This window comes from Schistocerca nitens, chromosome 1 (genome assembly GCF_023898315.1).
Source record: "Schistocerca nitens isolate TAMUIC-IGC-003100 chromosome 1, iqSchNite1.1, whole genome shotgun sequence".
Classification (NCBI taxonomy): domain Eukaryota; kingdom Metazoa; phylum Arthropoda; class Insecta; order Orthoptera; family Acrididae; genus Schistocerca; species Schistocerca nitens.
In genome coordinates, this window is record NC_064614.1 from 1,019,960,119 (window position 1) to 1,019,979,520 (window position 19,402).

A 19,402-nucleotide genomic window follows, 5' to 3' on the forward strand; every position below is an offset into this window, starting at 1 on the left:
GGCTCAGCGATACATCGACGATATTCTACTCTTCGTTTGGTTCCTCGCCATGCCAATCCATGCTGGCCTTACATTTCAGCAAGATAATGAACGCCAGCACACGGCGAGAGTTTTTATTACTTGTCTTCGAAGATACCATTGCTTTCTTGCCTAGATGGTCTCCGAATCTCTCCGCAATTGAGAACGTTTGAAGCATTATGGGCAAGGCCAACCAACCAGCTCGAGATTTAGATGATCTAATATGACAGTTTGACAAAACTTGGCACCAAAACCGCTATCAAACAATCCCAAACCGAGTAACTGCTTGCGTATGGGCCAGAGGGGAACCAACGCGTTATTGACTTATTAACTTTGCTAATCTCTTCCTCTTAAATAAATAGTCGAAGTATTCTGGAATTGTAGTCATTTGTTTGTCTGTACGAGTACGCCACATCTATCGATTTCCTTCCCACTCAGAAAATTACTGCGTGGCGCTTCGCTTCGTTTTCTTTTCTTTTTTCTTTTTTTCTTTGGCTTTTTTTCTTGCATTGTAGGTTGATGTATGTGCAACCTGCCCCAATGATGCACGGCTATCTTCTCGCTTGCGGCTAGAAAGTGGTCACCAAACTCCCTCCTCATGGATCTGTAGGACATGAAGGCTTTGTGAGTTGGCCTGCACGTTTATCTGATTATATGTTAGTATATAATTTTCCATGTGATGCACTCAGAGATGAAATCTGTGCACCAGTTACGGTTACTCAAGAGAATTTAAAACATAGGATTGACACAGCATACCCGTGTTTTAGAAATTCATTTCACATCAGACGCAAACCTTACTTTGAAAGCTCTGGTAGAAACAAGAGCAGAGCTGTTACCTTAGCTAACTGATGAGTCATCTACTTTCCTACTCAGTTGGTGTGTCTCGCCAACCACAAGTAACCAAGTGTGATTAGCATCAGTTTTAAAATAAACTTTCCTCCAGTATTCCACTATCATATGTAGATTCTCTTAGCTGCGCCAGGGTGAAGGGATTATACGTCTGCTGCGACAGTTTCGTACAAAAATACGAGCTACCGCATGAGACAGTAATCAGTTTCATTTTCAGCCAGACAGATCCTATTTTCTAATTATTGTAATTTATCGGGGAGTACTAACGTGAGTTTGTAGCTCATCTGAATACGTATTGATAAGAAGTACGATGCTATTAACAGAAATTACTGCAGTTACAATTCAAAAAGCTAATTTGATACCGATATCTCTGTAATTAACATAATCCGGCCAGAGCGGGATGGAGGATTCGTGAAATAACTCACAGTGTTGTGGGGCACAGCTCTCTGGGAGTTACCTTAATGGTTAAGCTCCTTAAACTGGAAAGATCTTTCTCCTACCATTCAGAAACCAGTCCTTCGGCTACAGCTAAGCTATTTCTCCGCAGTCTCCTTTCTTTCGAGATTGTCAGTTTCGCAATCTATGCAGGAGGACTTATATTAAAATTGGAAAGTAGAAGAGAGTTAATAACAGACGTTAAGCCATTAGGGCAGATCGCAAATCAGAGACTATACGTCATATAGTGGAACAGCCAGTAGTGATGGATGTTAGATGTGAGAAGTTAGCAATGATGGAGGGTTGAGGTCTGAAGTATTAGCGTAGGCTAACGATCTGTACATGTTCGACTTGGAGATTGGATGTTATTCATGATTATATACCTTTGTACTAGATGTCAATGACGATTTATATTCGTATTTGAACTGGATGTCACATTATTAAGGTAAAAAATACATTATTTGGTTTGCAACAAAACCTTTCCTTTGCTAACCACATGCCTATTAGTAGTTAGTGACTTTAGTAGTCAGAATCTTTTATTTAGCTGGCAGTATTGATGCTCACAATATTGCAGTAGTTCGCGTAATGAAGATTTTTGTGAGGTAAGTGCTTAATGAAATGTATAGGTTATTGTTAAGGTTTCTTTTCAGTCAGGGCCATTCTTTTGAATTAATTATTTGAAGTCAGGTTGTAATTTTTTTTTTGAGCAGTCAGATTGCGTTGCGCTAGAATATTGTGGGTCAGTGTTGACATGATAAGAAAAAGTAAAGAGAAAGTAGGCTCAGTACGTTCAGTTTTACTCAGCTGTTTCAGAATCAAATAACGTAGAAGTTTCATCTTCTCAGTCATTCTGCAATTTAAGTACAGGTACACTCATTTAAATACAGAAGTTTCACCACGAGGCAATCAAGCCACACTCAGGCACTATACCTCCCCAAGGCAGACCACCAAGCCGCACAGCTGACGCCGAGCAGTAAATAGTCCTCGGCTCAACTTGCTGCGGAGTGTTTCTTCAGAAGCAAAAAAAGCAAGATTCGCTGGAGCAGATGCTGGGTCCCAATATTTCACTGTTTGCGTCGCAGTCGGCCTAAGAGTCGCAGAGAGTGGTCGTAAAAAACAAGAGCTCTTGTTCTCTCTGCCACTTCCTCTTTTGTAACAGTGTCTAATATCGCACAGCTCCAGATGTTTCGTATCAGATAGGGTCACTACAAGCAGCTTCGGTTGACAACTCTCTAATTACACAGCACGCCAGATATCTGCAGTGCCCTTTGATTGCAAATTTTCTGTGCAGTTTAACAGCCCATACGCACCTTGGTAAAAATAACATGAATTATAGTAAAAATTACATTTTATTTACATGTTAATACGTTACGTAAGCCTCGGAATCAATAACTGCCCAACAGTCCTTCCATCACTGCTGGCGGCTAACTTCCAACTGCCCTGTACTACTGGCGATTAACTTCCAACAACGAGTCCAACCAGCCACATAGTCTCTTACAAAGAGAGCGCAGTTAGAGATCCAATACAAAACTCTACACAGGGCTGCCAACACAGAAGCAGCCCACTTGCAGTGGGAAGAAACATCGATGAGGCACTTAACAGAGCACAGTGATCGCACTGTTGGTGTGAACAGTCCTTCGTTCCACCCAGAACGGGATGGAGAATTCGTGAAATAACTCCGACTGTTGCAGGGCGCTGCTCTGTGGAAGTTACCTTAATGGTTAACCTCCTTAAATAGAAAAGATTTTCTTCCCACCATTGGGAAACCGGTCATTGGGATGAACCTAAGCCATTTCTACGAATATCCCGCAAGGTATGCAGGAGAACTTATATTAAAACTGGAAAGTAGAAGAGAGGTAGTGACAGACGCGAACCTATTAGAGTACATCGCAAACAGGGCCTGGGGAGCTCAGTCGGTAAATGCTGCCCGCGAAAGCAAAGTTCAGGTTTGGATTCGCGTCTGGCGCACAGTTTTTATCGGCCAGCACGTTGCAGTAGAACATTCAACGCCGGCCGGAGTGGCCGTGCGGTTCTAGGCGCTGCAATCTGGAACCGAGCGATCGCTTCGGTCGCAGGTTCGAATCCTGCCTCGGGAATGGATGTGTATGATGTTCTTAGGTTAGTTAGGTTTAACTAGTTCTAAGTTCTAGGCGACTGATGACCTCAGAAGTTAAGTCGTATAGTGCTCAGAGCCATTTTTAGAACATTCAACTTTAAATACACTCCTGGAAATTGAAATAAGAACACCGTGAATTCATTGTCCCAGGAGGGGGAAACTTTATTGACACATTCCTGGGGTCAGATACATCACATGATCACACTGACAGAACCACAGGCACATAGACACAGGCAACAGAGCATGCACAATGTCGGCACTAGTACAGTGTATATCCACCTTTCGCAGCAATGCAGGCTGCTATTCTCCCATGGAGACGATCGTAGAGATGCTGGATGTAGTCCTGTGGAACGGCTTGCCATGCCATTTCCACCTGGCGCCTCAGTTGGACCAGCGTTCGTGCTGGACGTGCAGACCGCGTGAGACGACGCTTCATCCAGTCCCAAACATGCTCAATGGGGGACAGATCCGGAGATCTTGCTGGCCAGGGTAGTTGACTTACACCTTCTAGAGCACGTTGGGTGGCACGGGATACATGCGGACGTGCATTGTCCTGTTGGAACAGCAAGTTCCCTTGCCGGTCTAGGAATGGTAGAACGATGGGTTCGATGACGGTTTGGATGTACCGTGCACTATTCAGTGTCCCCTCGACGATCACCAGTGGTGTACGGCCAGTGTAGGAGATCGCTCCCCACACCATGATGCCGGGTGTTGGCCCTGTGTGCCTCTGTCGTATGCAGTCCTGATTGTGGCGCTCACCTGCACGGCGCCAAACACGCATACGACCATCATTGGCACCAAGGCAGAAGCGACTCTCATCGCTGAAGACGACACGTCTCCATTCGTCCCTCCATTCACGCCTGTCGCGACACCACTGGAGGCGGGCTGCACGATGTTGGGGCGTGAGCGGAAGACGGCCTAACGGTGTGCGGGACCGTAGCCCAGCTTCATGGAGACGGTTGCGAATGGTCCTCGCTGATACCCCAGGAGCAACAGTGTCCCTAATTTGCTGGGAAGTGGCGGTGCGGTCCCCTACGGCACTGCGTAGGATCCTACGGTCTTGGCGTGCATCCGTGCGTCGCTGCGGTCCGGTCGCAGGTCGACGGGCACGTGCACCTTCCGCCGACCACTGGCGACAACATCGATGTACTGTGGAGACCTCACGCCCCACGTGTTGAGCAATTCGGCGGTACGTCCACCCGGCCTCCCGCATGCCCACTATACGCCCTCGCTCAAAGTCCGTCAACTGCACATACGGTTCACGTCCACGCTGTCGCGGCATGCTACCAGTGTTAAAGACTGCGATGGAGCTCCGTATGCCACGGCAAACTGGCTGACACTGACGGCGGCGGTGCACAAATGCTGCGCAGCTAGCGCCATTCGACGGCCAACACCGCGGTTCCTGGTGTGTCCGCTGTGCCGTGCGTGTGATCATTGCTTGTACAGCCCTCTCGCAGTGTCCGGAGCAAGTATGGTGGGTCTGACACACCGGTGTCAATGTGTTCTTTTTTCCATTTCCAGGAGTGTAAACAAGTGCCAAAACGCTAGGCACATAAATTGTATGGTTAGATGTTCTTACACCCATAGTTAAAGAAACGTAACCAAAGATAAATTTATCTCCATATGTATTACTACATAGTAACCATGGTGAACTAACGACTGCTCCCCTGCCTCGAATCCAGATGATATCTAATCCAATAATAAGAAACAGAGCTAATTAGATTTACACATCAAAAACTACAAGTTGTAAGACAGAAATAACTGCCGAGGAGCAACGAACAACAGTACATGGAGCAACGGTAGTATTTATACAGGGTGTCCCAAGAGCAATGCTCAATATTCAGGGGTACGACAGGATGACTCATTTGAAGCAAAAAATTTTCTATGGGTATAATCCCTACCCGAATGTTTTACGAGATAGAATACATTAAACGAATATTTGTTTTTGGGTTCATGGCGCTCACGTATTGTCTCTTACCTAACAAGCCTCCTTGCCGTTTTATTCTAGTCCAACCTGCCTCGTTGCTTTCGCCTTTAGATACTTGTTTATGGGGCTGGATGTAGTCTGAGGTGTAGAAATGAAAAGTGAATAGGCGAGGTGAGCTGCTTGGTCCACATGGACGTTAATGCCCTCATAACGGAATGTGCAGAGGCAGTCAGAGAAGCAAAAGAGCATATTTTCCCAATAGAACAAAAATGCGTTAATGTTGGCCCATAGATATTCGAAAATTTATTGTGAAATGTTCGACAGGTATAAAGTAATGCGTACGACATTGATTAGAGGTGGTGTGCTAATGATAAGTATTTTTCAATTTCTAATTTGTGAACGGGATGTTGGAATGTTTACTAATTGTTACACATGTGCAAACCTAACAGTGTACTGATTAATACAGAAAATTTATTACAATGTAGATCATATGTGTCATATCTCGGAAACCATTCGGAATATGATTCATGTCCATATGAAGAAATTTGCTTCTAATGATCGTTCCTGTCACATTTCTCAATATTGACCGCTCCTTCAGTGACAAGTTGTAGAATCCGTAAGAGGGAACTCGGAGTTTGTTGGGAAACATTTATCCAGAACCTTTCAGCTCTCCGACGTGCCAGTGTGAAATATCGGAACATCCAACAGCAAACGATTCCCCCCGAGATCGATACCAAGTGTCACCTTTTACACAGTCATTATCAAAGGCTTCGTTGCCGTGGACCTCTTGGTTTCAGCGTCGCTGTATGTAGTGACTTCTCTTTACATTACAGCTCTAGATCAGGTGGTACAGGCTAATGTCAGCTCTACGGACCCATCTAAAGGTCTGGTCTTGAACGGTAAGGTTTGAACGTCAGCAACGGCATATGACCTACTCTCGAATACAACCAAGGAGCCCGCGGGCCGTGATGACTTTTCCCTTGGGCAGATCGACATCAGTAGAATTATATGTCCTCATACCATTAAACATCGCAGAGACATTGGCGTAACGTTTGCGGATTAGAAATGACGCCGGAATCTAGGTTGCCCTTGCCATAAAAATACGGGCAATGACAACTACTCTCTTCACCAGGGTTCGAATCGGCTATCTCCGACTCGAGCGCCACCGTAGTTACCTGTGCCACGGAGGCTCTCTCTTTTGTGTCATCTTGTCCATCGATTAGTCTGCACCGTGCTAGATGAGCAATGGTGCCCACCTAGGTGGTTCAATGATCAACGTGATGTACCTGTATTACCGCTCAATCAGCTTAACAGCTCATGCATCGAAGCTGCTTACAAGAATAATATACAGAAGAATGGAAGAGAAAATTGAGAATGCGATAGGTGACGATCAGTTTGGCTTTAGGAAAAGTAAAGGGACGAGAGAGGCAATTCTGACGTTACGGCTAATAATGGAAGCAAGGCTAAAGAAAAATCAAGACACTTTCGTAGGATCTGTCGACCTGGAAAAAGCGTTTGACAATATAAAATGGTGCAAGCTGTTCGAGATTCTGAAAAAAGCAGGGGTAAGCGATAGGGAGAGACGGGTCATATACAATATGTACAACAACCACGAGGGAATAATAAGAGTGGACGATCAAGAACGAAGTGCTCATATTTAGAAGGGTGTAAGACAAGGCTGTAGCCTTTCGCCCCTACTCTTCAATCTGTACATCGAGGAAGCAATGATGGAAATAAAAGAAAGGTTCAGGAGTGGAATTAAAATACAAGGTGAAAGGATATCAATGGTACGATTCGCTGATGACATTGCTATCCTGAGTGAAAGTGAAGAAGAATTAAATAATCTGTTGAACGGAATGAACAGTCTAATGAGTACACAGTATGGTTTGAGAGAAAATCGGAGAAAGACGAAGGTAATGAGAAGTAGTAGAAATGAGAACAGCGAGAAACTTAACATCAGGATTGATGGTCACGAAGTCAATGAAGTTAAGGAATTCTGCTGCCTAGGCAGTAAAATAACCAATGACGGACGGAGCAAGGAGGACATCAAAAGCAGACTCGCTATGGCAAAAAAAGGCATTTTTGGCCAAGAGAAGTCTACTAATATCAAATACCGGCCTTAATTTGAGGAAGAAATTTCTGAGGATGTACGTCTTGAGTACAGCATTGTATGGTAGTGAAACATGGACTGTGGGAAAACCGGAACAGAAGAGAATCGAAGCATTTGAGATGTGGTGCTATAGACGAATATTGAAAATTAGGTGGACTGATAAGGTAAGGAATGAGGAGGTTCTACGCAGAATCGGAGAGGAAAGGAATATGTGGAAAACACTGATAAGGAGAAAGGACAGGATGATAGGACATCTGCTAAGACATGAGGGAACGACTTCCATGGTACTAGAGGGAGCTGTAGAGGGCAAAAACTGTAGAGGAAGACAGAGATTGGAATACGTCAAGCAAATAATTGAGGACGTAGGTAGCAAGTGCTACTCTGAGATGAAGAGGTTAGCACAGGAAAGGAATTCGTGGCGGGCCGCATCAAACCATTCAGTAGACTGATGACCAAAAAAAAAAAAAAACCTGTATTTACGAGAAGCGAGGATCTATTCCCCAGATGTTCACCCAGACCCATCTTACCCAGGTTTTCTCGTTAGCGCTCAAGGCAAATGCCGGAACGATCCCTCCGAAAACAACGGTGGGCTTATTTCCTCATCCTTGCCATAACTTAGCTTCTGATCCATCACTGAGGACTTATTTTGCATTCTTTTGCATTCTGCATCATAGCTGGAACTAATGGATGAATGTTGACTTGTATGAAAAAAATGGTCTTATTGATTTCACTGAACTGTTTTGAATACTTATAAGAGACGTTTTGGTCACATTGTTTTACTACGAGCATTAGCGTGTTTCTTTGTTAATAAAAATAATCCATTGTGAAACTGACTGTCATTTCCCGTCGTAAATTGGACAAGCTTGGGACCAACGACGATTGAAGCGAATCTTTCAATGTGACAGAAGTGCAACCCTGCCGCGAATTGCTGCAGATATCAGTACTGACCCATCAACAAATGTCAGCGTCATAACCAATCAACGAAACGTCATCGATATGGGCTTTCGCAGCCGATGGCCCACTCATGTACCCTTGTTAACTGCACGATACAAAGGATTACGCCTCGCTTGGGCCCGTCAACAATGACATTGGACTGTTGATGACTGGAAACGTGTTTCCTGGTCGGATGAGTCTCTTTTCAAATTGTATTGAGCGGATGGACGTCTACGAGTATGGAGACAACTTCATGAATCCATGGATCCTGTATGTCAGCAGGGGACTGTTCAAGCTGGTTGAGGCTCTGTAATGATGTGGGACGTGTGCAGTTGGAGTGATACGGGACCCCTTATACGCCTAGGTATGACTCTGGCATGTGTTATGTACATAAGCATCCTGTCCGATCACCGATCACTTGCATCGATTCATGTCCATTGTACACGCCGAAAGACTTGGGCAGTTTCAGCAGGACAATGCGACACTCCACACGTCCATAACTGCTACAGAGTGGCTCCAGGAGTTTAAAAACTTTCGCTAACGACCAAACCCCACATACATGAACATTATTGAGCATATCTGGGATGCCTTACAATGAACTGTTCAGAAGAGATTTCCACCGCCTTTTACTGTTACAAATTTATGGACAGCCCTGCAGGATTCATGGTGTCAACTCCCTGCAGAACTACTTCAGACATTAATCGAGTTCATGCCACGTCGTGCTGCGGCACTTCTGCGTGCTCGCGGGGGCCATATACGATTTTAGGCCGGTGGACCAGTTTCTTTGGATAACCGGACTGCTAGGAGCGTGTCCACTCAAGGACAAGTGATTAGTGACGTTTCCTTCTATTAATATTTTATAATAATCAAATGCTTGTAATACTCAAACAGAAAATCAGATCAACAGTTTCATCATCTGCATTACTTATCTGGTGACAGCACATATGTCACTTAAAACGCCTAGTCCAGATATGTCGCTGAAATATTAGTGAGGATTTCAGTTTCGCGAATAGATTAGACTTCCAGCACTGCTACCACTTACCAAGACGTAATACCATTCGTTTTTCCTTTACTACCTGAAATCTATCCACACTCCACTGTAAGTGACCTCTGCCGACTTTCTACCACAGAAGAGGTTGAATTATGGTGGGGTGGTACATATTTTTAGGTAAGCACTTCGTGAGAAGCGCCTGTCACTCGCAAGGCGGCAATTTCCTTTCCCCTCCTCTACACAGTTGCCTGCTTCTGAACATTTTATATTACTTTTCAGGAGTTTGTTACTTTAATTTCCTGTTTTCTTCCGACAGTCAGCCTTTCCGCCTCTTAGGCATCTGTCTCTTAAACTAGTATTTTCTGTTGCATGAATCTAAACGTCTGTTTCTGGATTTGCTGGGGCAGTGCATAGTTTTATGTTCTTCGGACTGAACTGCATATAAACAGTTGATGATAGAGTGATTGTCGGATAACATTCGAGTCGAGTATATTTCTATTTTGCACAATACGCCAAAGTTGTTTTCGATAGTTTCCTCGAGTTTGTTGCTGGATTATAATATTAACATGATTCGATAATTCTGCTACGGCTGTCCCATAAACTTGTCCTCGATTGTGCGAATCGAACTGTATGTGAGCCTTCTCGGAATTTTATATGCACCAGGTTTCCTAAATGCCAAATCATCTTTGACAGAGCCGACTAGTTCCCTAGTCTTTCAACAGGGACGAAACAAGCTCTTAATGTTAAAACTCCTTAAAATTCCTCCAGTATTAAACGAGACGCCCCAAGAATAGGGAATAAAGGCCACGATCTATGCTGCTCTTTATGCATGTCCAAGGATGTTACAAACTGCATTGCCCTACGGACGTGCTTCTCAGAATATCCATTTTGTTTAAACCCAGCCATCTAGAAAGGGTTGCGCCCACCGTCCAAGACTAGGGCACAACTATGCTCGATCAACGATGGTATGAGACTTACGAAGACTGGCGTATATAAAATGTCGTATCAGCGCAGGAACGTCGTCACGAGAGGCTACAACAGTCGAAGAAATCAGTGGTAGCAGAACATTTCCCAAACGAAGGACGCAGGATGAAATTCGACGGAACTGTAATAATTACCAGTATTTCCGGTCTTTGAAATCGTGTTTATAAAGACGCAACTGAAATTAGTTTTGTAGTCACTTTGGTTAATAAGGACAATGGTTTACCTCTTAAGAGGAAATGGAGCGCTGTACTATCCCGCATCAGAACACAAAGTTTCCAGGTGAGACCAGCCATAGTGTTTCAAAATAGTCTGACTGTAATATATGGTTGCTGCCGGTGTTGTACGAAGGGATGCCCCACCTGCCCAATCTTTGAGGGCAGCATCTATGTAGGGCGTCGCATGAGCAGTACGAAGACCTTTATAGCCTTGGCAGCAGTTTCCGCGGGACACACCAGCAACAGTAGCCTCCTCCTGAAAACGGCAGACAGATGGTTTTAATGCAATCTCGAGTGTTGTTTAATTTGGGTTCCAGCAGCAAACCCCAGAAGACTATCAAGAATTATTAGGCTAGGAAAGCCTGCTTAGTCACACAAAAGCAAATGTTCAGCGTAAGACAGAGTGTGCATAGAACGTTTGAAAGATTTTCATCTGTTACAGACAGAGGCAATACCAGTCCAGTGGCACCGAGTCCCGGAATGGCCAGCGTCGGAGGAGAAGTCTTTGAAAGAATGCCTGCCGCTTTTTGTGTCTGCTGTGGAGCACCATACTCGGTGGAGCGATGTTACGGTGCGGTGTCGTTGTTGCCCCGGCCGGTGAACACCGAATGACGGACCCCTGAATGCAGCCGGCTCTAAGCACGGAGCGTGAGAGTGTGTTGTTTGCCGGCTATTGAACAGCTTCCTTAACAATCCCATCGGCGTACACATAAGAGCATGCAACATACATCTAATTCCTTGCGATGAGTTTGCCGCTGTCTTAGACGCTCGCACTGCATGTGGCTGGCGCCTGTGGTCGCACCTGCTGAATATTAGCACGCCAATAAGCGTGCCGGTGTTCGTCAGCAACAGCGTTTAGAAAACCTGCTGTTACTTGCGATGATCCGCGCATTACTGTTTCGAGCATGCGCCTGCTGCGCTAGAGCAGACTACCCGCTGTACGCCTTCGCTGTGCCGGAAGCAGGAGTAGCCGGCTAACGGCTAGTAGTGTGTAAGGCATGGCGCGAGATTTCGGGCAGCAATTCTCCGGAGCGCCGTTAGGTGAACTTGGTCGCTATTGCGCAGCTCTTCCACGCCTATGGGCAGCAACTGTCTGCCCTCAAGGGGTGAATTGTGTGAAGCTCATGATCTTGGAAAATGTCACCGCGTTCTGATATCCGCCGTGCTCTGCACTTATGGATCCTAAGTCCATCGAATGCCATTTCCTTCCATTTAAGTTTTCCTGCACGTCACGTTTTCATCGCTCCAAAGTGAAAGGCCCATGATGATATTGACCACAATGTCTAATTTTATGGGTATGTGTTTGATGCTGCCGATGAGCTTGAAAAGCACGTCATTGAGGAAAACAGTCATTATCGCAAGATTTACTTACTTTATTTCCACTTTGTTTCGTATTGTGATACATTCTGGAGCAAGTCGATGCAATCACGAAGAATATTGTTAGTTCAGAAATGGGCGGTCCGAGGGACGTGCGGTGTCGGTTCGCGAACTTCGCATAACCTTTGTTCAGCTATGTCGGAATCCTTATTCTGCCATGCCTGTCCTTATCGTCCACCACGTGATACGATGTTGACAATACTGACAAATAAGATGCAACATTTATTCGGTGAGTATTTTTTGTCTTCAGTTTTCTAACTGGTTTGATGCGGCCACCAAGAATTCCTCTTGTGTGCCGACCTCTTTATCTCATTGTGGCACATGCAACCTACGTCCTCAATTTTTCGATGGACGTATTCCAGTCTCTGTCTTCCTCCACAGCCTTTGTCCTGTACAGTTCCCTCTAGTACCATGTGGTGGTGGTGGTGGTGGTGGTGGTGGTTAGTGTTTAACGTCCCGTCGACAACGAGGTCATTAGAGACGGAGCGCTAGCTCGGGTTAGGGAAGGATTGGGAAGGAAATCGGCCGTGCCCTTTCAAAGGAACCATCCCGGCATTTGCCTGAAACGATTTAGGGAAATCACGGAAAACCTAAATCAGGATGGCCGGAGACGGGATTGAACCGTCGTCCTCCCGAATGCGAGTCCAGTGTGGTAACCACTGCGCCACCTCGCTCGGTAGTACCATGTGAGTCATTCCCTGATGTCTTAACAGATGTCCTATCATTCTGTCCTTTCTCCTTCTCAGTGTTTTCCACGTATTCCCTTCCTTTCCGATTCTGCACAGAACCTCATCATTCCTTACCTTATCAGTCCAACTAATTTCCAACATCCATCTGTAGCACTACATCTCAAATTCTTCGATTCTCTTCTGTTCCGGTTTTCCCACAGTCCATATTTCACTGCCATACAATGATGAGCTCCAAACGTACATTCTCAGAAATTTCTTCCTCAAATTCAGGCCTATGTTTGATAGTAGTAGAGTTGACTTGACCAGGAATGCCCTTTCTGCCACTGTTAGTGTGCTTTTGATGTCCTACTTGTTCCGTCCGTCTTTGGTTATTTTGCTGGTAAGGTAGTATAATTCCTTAACTTGATCTACCATTAATCGTGATGTTAAGTTCATCACTGTTCTTATATCTGCTACTTCTCATTACGTTCGTGTTTCTTCCATTTAGTCTCGCCTTCGGTGAGAATTAATTCTAAACGCGATGAGCATATTGATACCACTGCCTAAATCAGTGTACGGGAAGATTGGTACTCTTCAGAGGGTTTACACGGTCCTGTCATATTTTCGTGGCCATAGCCTACGCTCTACGCCAACGTGCGACAACCACTCACAAACGGCAGATGGCAGCGCTAGCAGAGGAAGATATATAAAGCATGCCGGAGGCGAGGGGCGGGGAACGACACGGAAATCAGTGCAGTCGATGTCGTAGACGTGTTCCGAAGACGGAGCAATTTGCCGGAGGTGACCATTGGCTTTCAGGCAAAGGGTGAAAACATTGCCTAAACGGCGAAGTTTGTAAACCGTTTCCGTGTCGCTGTGGTTAAAGTACACCGTGCGTGGCAAAATGTTCCTTTGCAAAACCGGCGCTGGAGCAACTGTGGTGCACCGTGGGCCATAAATGTCAGGGATGAATGACGGGCCGGCCGAAGTGGCCGTGCGGTTAAAGGCGCTGCAGTCTGGAACCGCAAGACCGCTACGGTCGCAGGTTCGAATCCTGCCTCGGGCATGGATGTTTGTGATGTCCTTAGGTTAGTTAGGTTTAACTAGTTCTAAGTTCTAGGGGACTAATGACCTCAGCAGTTGAGTCCCATAGTGCTCAGAGCCATTTTTTTGTGTGATGTCCTTAGGTTAGTTAGGTTTAAGTAGTTCTAAGTTCTAGGGGACTGATGACCATAGATGTTAAGTCACATAGTGTTCAGAGCCATTTAAACCATTTGATTTTTGAATGACGGCTGTGGAGATATGTATGGGCGAATAGATGTGCAGCTGTTGAGCAACTGCCAACCCGGATGAACCAAAGGGCTGCCAGTAATGTCTCCTCATCTACCCTCCAGCAAGCGTAACTCCGTATGAGCCACGGCAGCAGGTGCCCGTTTCATGAACTCATACTGAACGACGTAATCGAAAATGGTTCGTGAATACGAATTGAAACTTATGGAAACAATCGGAAGGGTCCAGGCCGAAGGAGGGTGCATTTCGGCCTGGGGAATGCTTCCCTGACTTTTCCTCGGTGATTTCGTCATGGTGGAAGGTACAATGGATGAATACTGTATGCATTTATCCTTGGGTACCTTGTCCAGCCATGCATCCTGTTTGATCTTCCTCGGCACGACGGCATGTATCAGAAGGACAATGAGATGTGTCATACACATCGTGATGTAAGTGCGTTGTTTGAAGAACACAAGAATGAGTTTAACGTACTTCCCTAGTCCGAAACTCCCCGGATTTAAATGCATTGGAGAATCAGTGGGATCGTCTCCAACGGGCTGTTCGCGTTGTGGAACCTCACGCGAGAAACCTAACGCAGCTGGCCAAGCAGTGGAGTCCTCATGGCTCCACACTCCCATCGGTACCATCTAGAACCGCACTCAGTTTCTTCCTGCACGTCTCACAGCGATCCATTCTGCAGAAGTTGGTTATTCAGGCTTTGACATGTCATCACAGTAATGTGACTGGACTTTATTTTCTGTAGGCTTCTTTCAGAACTAAAAAAATCGAGCTATGAAATACACGTTTTCACATTCAAATCGCAAGGTTTATGAGCAACTAAATAGCACACGAGACAAGATCAAAGTAACACAAACATGGTTTTATTCAAGAAGCACTCAGCTACAATGAAAGACACGGTACTCTGATGTGAACAGCAGACTGGAAAGACACACGAGAGACTTAATTACCGGCGCTCCGCGGTGGAGAACTCGTCACACACACGCCTGCCACAGGCGGCCACCAGTCGCCGGTCCGCGCTGAGACACTTGACAGCCGATTCAAACACGCTCGCACGGTGAAACATTTGGCTCACTCTTGCTCTCGCACACACGTCGCACGGTGCAACACACCTCAGATCGTGCGAGGTGGGCACCACGCAACGGAGGAGATTCCGTGGTGGCCGGCGAAAGACGCCTCCATCGTATACAGAGCGGTAACAGCTGGTGACAATGGAGGGTGCTGGCGGGCAACGGAACATAGGACCGGAATGAGCGTGGACGCGGGCATGCCCGAGGGCGGCGAGACCGTGCAGCGCCTTATGAAAGCATCCCTGCGTCGACTTCAAGGCAGATCGCAGTGCGGAGGTGACGGGAGTAGACCACCAGTGACGATGGCTGAGACACTGAGTGCTTGGGTGGGGGGGGGGGGGGGGGGGGAAGGGGCGATTGAGGCGGCCCGCCCGGAACAGCAGGCTGCAACAATGGACTCGAGGTCAGAGATGGACCGGCATCTGGTGACGGGAAGCTGGAACGACAGGGTCCCGCGCCAGGAAGAGGCAACCAATGGGACAGGGGCGCCTCCAGGCGACAACGGGCTCGAGGCGGAGGGTGGCGGGGCGAGCTGTGGTGAGGGGCGCCGCACCCGCGTATCGGTAGCTCCCGGCAGCGAGTGCGGATACAGTTGATCAATGTGGCGCGCCACCAGCGCGTCGGCCGCACGCGAGTGACACAGATGGCGGCCCGGTGGCGGACAGCACCGGCTGGTATCCACTTAGATCAGCGACCAAACCTTCGCTTCCTCACCGGCATTTCCGACACGAAGTGGCCGGACCATCACGTTTGCGGCTGGTGTGGCGCAGGGCGTCATATCATTTTGGTTTTTGTATATAGTCGATGTGCACGTCAGAGAGGAAACAAGTTACCTTAATGTTGAACAAGCCGACCGGTGTGGCCGTGCGGTTCGAGGCGCTTCAGTCTGGAACCGCGTGACCGCTACGGTCGCAGGTTCGAATCCTGCCTCGGGCATGGATGTGTGTGATGTCCTTCGGTTAGTTATGTTTAAGTAGCTCTAAGTTCTAGGGGACTGATGACCACAGATGTTAAGTCCCATAGTGCTCACAGCCATTTTAACAGTTTGAACCAATGTTGAACAATCTTTGGTCTTGTTCTGGCACAGTGTCTCTGCGCAGTCTTATTCATACGAAGTTGATGTGTGATATGTGATGGACGTATTTACTAGTGCTGTGTGGACTTGGTATCTATTAGATGAACGAAGACTGATTGTAAAGGGCCACAAGGATAAATAACATGTATATATGAGAAAGCGAACGTAATATATATTTTGAATAATGTCATTGTTTTTGAAGAGAATATGCTCGAGGTAAGACTGCAGCACTGCGCACCTGGTTTGTCAGAGTAGCTGTTGTCAGCTGTTTACCTTGCACAGAGCTGAGGGAAAGACTACCCCACTTCCCTGAGTCATGAATTCACATATTAATAAATTAAGTTGTAAGATTTTATAGCAGTTCTTTGTTAACATTGCACCCTTTTTAAATAATTTTTCCTTTCCTTAAGCATAACATTGTTTAGACCAATGTTATGTGTGAAATTTTGTGGTAAGTTCTTATGGGATCAAACTGATTAGGTCAGCGGTCCCTAAGCTTACGCACTACTTGATCTAACTTAAAGTAACGTAGGCCTAAGGACAAAACACACACACACACACACACACACACACACAGGGGGAGGGCTCGAACCACCGACGGGGGGAGCCGAGCGGACCGTGACCACACTATCATATACTTCATCCCAAAATCTTTGTCTTGGAGTATCATTTCGTACGAATAGTTACTCTCCCCTCCCCATTGTTCGTCATTACACATTACCACATGGGGTGTTCAATAGTTGGAAACTTTATTTACAAATGCAAATCTAGCTTAGCGACTGCCTTATTGCTGTTCGCTGCTGTGCTTTCGAGAAATATACAGTGTTGTCAGGACGCGAGGTAAGTGGAAATTTTGATTAGAGCTACATATTTAATGTAAGACTAGTTGCATTCAGATCAATTACAGTTCAGTTCAGATTAGGTTCCGTTTAGTCAAAGGTTAGCATACGAGCTTAATTAGATAACAGTTTGTGGGGACAGTTTTGGGAATACGCAGACTTTTATACAATCGGAGTTGGACTAAATTCCGTACAGGAACAAAATATAGTGGCCGGGTTACAAGGTGGAGGAGAATTCGGGGCTGCCGCTCGTGAAATAACTCAGCCGGGTTCGATCCCTCACCCCCATAGGCATCAAGCGACAGGGGCTCAGAAAACGGACAGGGCATCGTCCGGTGAAGAATCTACAAGTTTCATTTGGTACCTGTAAGTACGCGATAGTTGTCCAGTCTTGGCATTTGATTGAATGGGGGAATGGCGGAGACATAACATGACGAATGCTACGACGGGAACAAAACAACTGAAAGTGAGGAACGAAATGGGGCCCATTATCGGAAACTAAGGTACAAGGCAAAAATCTTCAAAAGTGTACGAGTTGTGACCTAAGCCGACGTCGATGCGTTCCAGAGAACGTAAGGAAACCGAGGAAATGCATCCATAACAAAGAGGTAATAGGAATTCAAGAAGGGACACGAGAAGTCCACATGAACGAGTTCGTATGGCTCGCGTGGAGCGGCCCCGAGGGACAGAGACGCCCTGGGAGCTACCTGTTGTCGGGCACACTACTCACAAGCTGCGACGAAACGGACAATTTCGCCATCAATACATGGCAAAAAAAAAAAAAAAAGAAAACACGTGTCTCCTGGCTAGCAGTTAAGTGCGTGAAAATCCCCAACGGCCCTGCTGGGGAAGATATAGAACCTCGCACCGTAACGTGGTGGGAATGACTGCTCTGGGAGACAGATCTTCCGTGGACAAAAGGTAAACACCGGCAAAAATAAGGGGTCAATACCATAATGAAAAATTTGTTGGACTGGGGGTCCGAAGCCTAACTCGGCGGTTTATCTGCCTGGCACTGTTGAACAAACCGAACCGTCTGGCGAAGAACCGTGTCAGCAGTAATGACAGCTGCTATGAGCGAGCTTGTATTTGGGTAAGCGCCGACTGCGGCCTGTGTTTCAGTATCAAGATGGAAGCAAAGAAACTCTTCTCGATCGAAATCTGGATCAGAACCTACAGGAAGGCGGTACAAGGCGTCCGCAATGGATTTCGTAATTGTAGCGAGACAAGAACAACGCCCAGCCTTGGGGCGGTGTGCTGCCTTGCCAGGCAAGGAAATGTAAGGGCTGATCAGAAGGCTTTATGATCAGTATGAAGGTGAAACTTAGAGCTGTACTGAAAAAAATGAAATTTCTTTGAGAGCTTAGACTAAGGCAGGAGCCTCTTTTTCCTGCCTGACAATAACACTGCTGGGCCGGAGTGAGAGATATAGAGGTAACAGATTGCTCATGGCTATCAGCATATCGCTGCACTAGGACCGCACCGACCCATACCGTTAGGCGTCAGTCGTCAAAACTATGTGCTAGTCCGGACAGAACATAGCTAAACAAGGGGCCGAGAGTAGTTTGGGTTTCGGCATTTGAAAAGCACTTTCGCAGTTTTGGCTCCTTCAAAAACGTACATTCTTGCGTAACAAGGCACAAAACGACTGGACCAATGTCGTTGCCCACAGCAGTAATTTATGGTAGTAGACTATCTTCCCTTGGGAGGCCCGAAGCTCTTTCGTGGACGAGGGACAGGCATAGACGTAACAACGGAGAATGCTCCAGCAGAGGGAGAACCCCATCCCTCGAGACCTCGATACAGACGCGAAGTTGATTCTACTTGGAGCAGATGACAACGTCGAATACCCCCCTATGGTTCCACGCTTCAATGGTAGTTATGGTGTGTCAAACCCTCCTTTAGGCAGCTATGGGCGAGATAGAGCACGCTGGTATCTCGCGACCACTGATTTCTACTACACTGCACTCCGCGAACTGGCTAGAGTCGGTCACGAGGATTAGAGGAAACGACTACAGGACCGGACCTGTCCGTGTCAAAAGGTCAGACAGAGTTGTCCTATTTCTGGCATGTTATTCGCCATTGCCATGCGACCAGCTTTTTAGAGACTGCTGCGACGCTTGGAAGGTCTTAGCCTCCACTCCGTGACCTTTCGATGTGGCGCGTACGCCGATAATGTGATTTTCTTAGCACATACTGGTGACGAAACACGAACGGTGACTTCCTCTCTACAACAGTATGGGGCGGTGGCAGGTAATGTGATCAACCTACGGAAATCACGTTACATGGATGTGGGACGAGGCATGTCTGCCGAATTGGATGTACCGCTGACAAAGGTCCCAATGCTCAAATGTTTAGAGACATCGCTCCATCGACAAATGCAATGTATGGCGTTATGTTCATCTGGTTTAAAAGCCGAGAAAGGTATCGCTAAAAATACGTTATTGTCCAGCTCAAACAGCATAGACAACAAGTGTTGTGAGGGCAATATTTTGGAGGGTGACTGAA